Source organism: Medicago truncatula, chromosome 4 (genome assembly GCF_003473485.1).
Source record: "Medicago truncatula cultivar Jemalong A17 chromosome 4, MtrunA17r5.0-ANR, whole genome shotgun sequence".
NCBI classification, from domain to species: Eukaryota; Viridiplantae; Streptophyta; class Magnoliopsida; order Fabales; family Fabaceae; genus Medicago; species Medicago truncatula.
The window spans coordinates 26,785,560-26,791,559 of NC_053045.1; positions in this window are offsets into that span (position 1 = coordinate 26,785,560).

A 6,000-nucleotide genomic window follows, 5' to 3' on the forward strand; every position below is an offset into this window, starting at 1 on the left:
AAGTACAACTGATTCTGAAGATGCATCAGAATCTGATCAACCTTCTGATTCTGAAAAGCATTCAGAAGCTGATTCTCGTCCAGAAGCTGAAATCACTCCAGAAGCTGAGTCTAATTCAGAAGCAGAACCTAGTCAAATAGAACAGAATGAAAATGCTTCTGAGGATATTCAAGATAACACTCAGCAGGTTATTCAACCTAAATTCAAACACAAATCTTCACATCCTGAGGAGCTAATCATTGGAAGCAAAGATAGTCATAGAAGAACAAGATCACATTTCAGACAAGAAGAGTCTCTAAGAGGATTGCTTTCAATAATTGAGCCTAAAACTGTTGAAGAAGCTCTCTCAGATGATGGTTGGATATTAGCTATGCAAGAAGAGCTAAATCAGTTTCAAAGGAATGATGTGTGGGATCTGGTACCCAAACCTTGTCAGAAGAACATTATTGGAACAAAATGGGTATTCAGAAACAAGCTGAATGAAAAAGGAGAAGTAACCAGAAACAAAGCCAGACTTGTTGCTCAAGGCTACAGTCAACAAGAAGGCATTGATTATACTGAAACATTTTCTCCAGTTGCAAGATTGGAAGCAATCAGGTTACTTCTATCCTATGCAATTAATCATGGCATAATATTATATCAAATGGATGTCAAAAGTGCCTTTCTTAATGGTGTCATTGAAGAAGAAGTAGATGTCAAACAACCTCCAGGGTTTGAGGATCTTAAGCATCCTGACCATGTTTATAAACTTAAGAAATCACTATATGGCTTGAAACAAGCTCCCAGAGCTTGGTATGATAGACTAAGTAATTTCTTAATTAAAAATGATTTTGAAAGAGGACAAGTTGACACAACACTCTTCAGAAGGACTCTTAAGAAAGACATTTTGATTGTGCAAATATATGTTGATGATATAATATTTGGTTCTACTAATGCATCTCTTTGCAAAGAATTTTCTAAGTTAATGCAGGATGAATTTGAAATGAGTATGATGGGAGAATTGAAGTTCTTTCTTGGAATTCAAATCAACCAAAGTAAAGAAGGAGTATATGTTCATCAAACAAAATATACAAAGGAGCTTCTGAAGAAGTTCAAGCTAGAAGATTGTAAAGTGATGAACACTCCAATGCATCCAACCTGCACCTTAAGCAAAGAAGATACTGGAACAGTAGTAGACCAGAAGCTATACAGAGGTATGATTGGTTCTCTGTTATACCTCACTGCATCTAGACCTGATATCTTATTCAGTGTATGCTTGTGTGCAAGATTTCAATCAGATCCTAGAGAATCTCATTTAACTGCTGTTAAGAGAATCTTCAGGTATTTGAAAGGAACAACTAATCTTGGACTCCTTTATAGGAAATCCCTAGATTACAAGTTGATTGAATTCTGTGATGCTGATTATGCTGGTGACAGGATTGAAAGAAAATCAACCAGTGGAAATTGTCAATTCCTGGGAGAAAATCTGATATCCTGGGCAAGCAAAAGACAAGCAACAATTGCTATGTCTACAGCAGAAGCAGAATACATTTCAGCTGCAAGTTGTTGTACACAACTACTTTGGATGAAACATCAGTTGGAAGACTATCAGATTAATGCTAACAGTATTCCCATTTTTTGTGATAATACTGATGTTATTTGTTTGTCAAAGAATCCAATTCTACATTCAAGAGCCAAGCATATTGAGATCAAACACCATTTTATTAGAGACTATGTTCAAAAAGGGATTTTAGATATACAATTCATTGATACTGAACATCAATGGGCTGATATATTTACAAAACCCTTATCTGTTGAAAGATTTGATTTTATTAAGAAAAATTTGAACATGCACTTTGTGTCTGATTAGAAAATTGCTGGCTTCTGAATAAGAAGTTTTTGATTCTGAAGTCTATTCAGAAGCAGCTGATCCATCAGAAGCTCTTAACTGAGGTTCTGAGGAAAATTTGCTTCTGAAGATGACGTCAGCACTAATACTTCAGAAAAGGTATCTTTTGCTTCTGAATAGCAAGGTTAGTGGGAACGTTGGCAGTTACTTTTTGTAACAGCTGTCCCATTACCCAAAGGTTAGTTTTCTGAAAAGTCTCTGACGTGGTCTATTTGTATTGGAGTATAACAAAAAGGGCAATGATGTTTTATCTGCATTTAAACGTACTAACACGCGCCCCCAATTTGTCATTAATGCTATGTTTGTTCGTCTCTTTTGAATTGCAAACGGTTTAATAAAAACACTAAGTCAATTCACACACTACTCACTTCACAACAAACACTTTCTATTTTTTCGTCTTAACCCTCTGCGAAAGTAAACGCATTCTCTCATCCTCTCAAAAACTCTTTAGAACCCTAAAACCACTTCATATCAATGGCTTCTTCAAGTTCTGCATCTGGTTCATCATCAAACGAACAACAAGGAGAAGCTCCTGCTTATGAGATAAAGGGAAGAACCATGTCCTTGGAGGAATGGGAATTAAACATTCAATCAGAAAGTCCGGTGGATTTTGATTCTTTGGCTGCTCACGACTGTGACGTTGGCAAGTACTACGAGAAACAAGGTCTGGGAAGGTACTTCAACCTTCTGAATGAACCAACTTATCAAACACTGGTTCGACATTTCTGGGTTAGAGCCAGCATCTACGACAGGGAAGCCGCCAAGATTGAAGAAGATGAAAAAGTTCTTCTCAATCCTGAACTCAAAGGGAAGTCTAGAGCGGAAATGGGCTTGGAAACTTTCTCCAAAACCCAGATAAGATCAAGCATCATGGGAATCCGTGTCTGGATCACTGAGGACACTATTGCCTTTGTCATCAGAAGACCAGCAGAAGGAGAACATGAGGCTGGGATTTCAAAGCCAAAGGACAGCCCCTGGAATGCTATTGTTAACAGAACTCTCTACAACAAGGTAAAGGACTTTGCCTATTCTGATATGAACAACAAGACAAAAGTCATGTTGAAGATTCAGAACGAAAACCGACTACCAAAAGGTGGTGGTAGTGATCAGCCTTCTCTGGAACATAAAATCCTCTTACACTTTGTCATAAAGAGTGTAGAGGCAAATATTCCCAGATACATATTCAGACATATGGTTCATCAACTCAGAGAGAGTCAACTGAATAAAAGGTCTTGGGTACCCTATGGAAGACTACTCTTTGAGATTTTCCATCAGGGAGGAATTATTGAGATGCTGAAGGAAGCTCAGATCTTCACAGATGAACAGTTGGGAACTGTTAGAGAGAAGATTATCAATGGTGAGACTCTAAGGGCTATGCATCTGATTAAAGCAAAAGATGTGAAGAAGAGTCCTACTGACTTGAAACCTTCTGATGCCAAATCAGATCTTATCCCAAACTTTTCTCTCATCTGTAAACAAGATCCCTTGGAGGTTCAAAGGGCATATATCGTGGATTTTTACAAATCCTACAAACAGAAAATCAGCTTGAAGGATGTTCCTGACCAGATGTATGGTGGTGCTTTGCCTGTGGCCAAAGGCAGGAAATCCAAGACTAAGCCAATCACCAAAGAAGAATATCTTGCTGGTGATGCTTCTGAGAAGGGTGCTCAGAAGCACAAAAAGGCTAAAATTGTCAAATCTGCTATGTCTACCATTCAGGAAGAGGAGGAAGCTTTGGATGATATTCCTCTTATTAGGAAGAGGACAAGGAGTGCTCAAGAAACAGAAGAACAGCCTGCTTCTGAACAAACTGGTTCTGAACAAGGTGCTTCTGAAAAGCCTCCTAGTCCCAAAAAGAAAAGAGAAGCTGCTCTTCAGACCATCAAAAGGAAGAGGTCTAAATTAACCAGAAATCTGAAGACAGCTGAGGGACGTAAAGAGCAGATTCTGGAAGAACTGGTAGAGAACTGGGATGAGGACAGAAGTCCTAAGAAAGCAAAGATAACTACCAGTGTTGAGCCTGTAGTCATGCCCAGTTTTGAAGCATCTGAAACTCAACTCAAAGAAGCTGCAGAATACGCTAGAACTAGAATCTTAGAGAAGAAGAGGTTGAATGAAATCGCTGAAAAAGAAAGGGAAGATCAGCTCAAGGCTGCAGGGTATGAACCAGATCCTACTCTTGCTGATATGGCTTCTGATGTGGAATCCATTAAGCTTGGAGCATCCCTGCTGACTCAAGCCTTGAAGAATAAGCAAGCTGCAGGAGCATCATCATCAGATCCTTCTACAGAAGCTTCTTCTAAAGCTATCCCTTCAGGTAATCCATCTTATGCTCCAACAAATACTCAGATTCCTACCTTTCCTAATCTACCTTCTTCACCCTCATCAGATTCATCAACAGAATCTGATGAACCTAACCTGAACATAAACATAGATAACCTACTCAACACCAAACCCACAAAACTAACAGATTCTGGAATTTTTGATTTTGAACAGACTCAAATTGAATTTTCTCTAAACAGAATCAAAATCTGTGAGACATTCAATTTGCCTGTTGATCATCCACTGTATCCAGAAACACCAGAAGCTGTGAGTATACTTCACCCTGAAACCAACCCTCAACCTAACCAAGAACCTAAACAAACCAACTCACAAAATAATCCAACTCCACAAAAAGCCTCTAAAGCAGTTTCAGAAGCAACTACTTCAGAAACCCCCCAACACCAAGAATTCTCAACCCTTCACAACTTAGAAAAACATCTAGGTGGTGAAATGCAACCAACACCCACTAAGACCTCTAAGACAGTCCCTGAAAACACTGTTTTGGAAACCCAAACAGAAACCCAAACCATCCCTGAGCAAACTGCCTCTGAACAAGTTGCTTCTGACCAAACAGCTCCTGACCATCAAACAATACCTTCTGACCAAACAACAGAACAACAACAACAACAACCAGACTCACCCACTATTATAGACTTAACCTCTGACCAACCTTCCACATCAAATACAACTCAAACTGAACCTTCACCCATCCCTGACCATATCCTAGAGTCTGAGTATATAGAGGAACAGTTGATCAGACTTAGTGATGAGATTCAGGCACTGATTCTTCGCAGAACAGTTCCTGCACCTCCTATTCACTATTATGATCAGTGGATGGATCTTCAGAAGAGCTTTGATGAGCTGCTGGATCAGCTCAGAACTAAATGTGTGTCATCTCACTCTGCTATGCTGAAGAAGCTTTTGGATGATATGCATGAAGCAGCTAAGGAGAAAGAGCTGAATTTTGTGCCTCTGCTGGACATCACTCCTTTCTATCCAGAAGAGGAATACATCACATGGGCTGCAAGAATTCATGCTGGGCATGTAAGAAGAATGAGGGAAAAGGATGAGCTACTTAAGAAGAAAGATGAACAAATCAAGTATCTCTTAGAACAGCTGTATAAGCAAGCCCAACCTTAGTTGCACACCCAACTCTAGCTTGTTTTTACTCTTGTTCTGTGTAGTTTTATCTTTGTACCTTAACCTTCCTTATAAATATTATCATTGTTTCTGAAATATTATGCTCTATTCTTTTAACTCTAATGATATTTATTGTTTTTAATGTCCTATGCTCTGATACTTCTTGCTCTGATACTTCTTATGTTTTTATTTGGTTATATGCTCTGCTACTCTGTCTTTTGTTCTTATTCTTTTTGTTGATGACAAAAGGGGGAGTAAATGTATAGTATTTTTAAGACACTGAGCCCCACTATAACCACCTATTTAAATACTTTTGTTATTGTTTTTATATATACTTTATTGAAATTTAATTAATAAGAATAGAACTCAGGGGGAGCTTACAAACCTCACCTTAAAGATCTATTAGACTCAGGGGGAGCTTACAAACCTCTATCCCAGTAGTCAACTTATTAATTAGATCAACAACAATTGAACATTTTAAATACTAGTGTTTGTCATCATCAAAAAGGGGGAGATTGTTGGAACAAAATATGTTTCACAATGAACCTTATTGAGTTTTGATGATAACAAGGTATTAAAAATTGTCAATTGGTTATTACTAATTATTGTTCAAGTGTACAGGACCAAAGGCTAGTCAAGTAATTTCAACA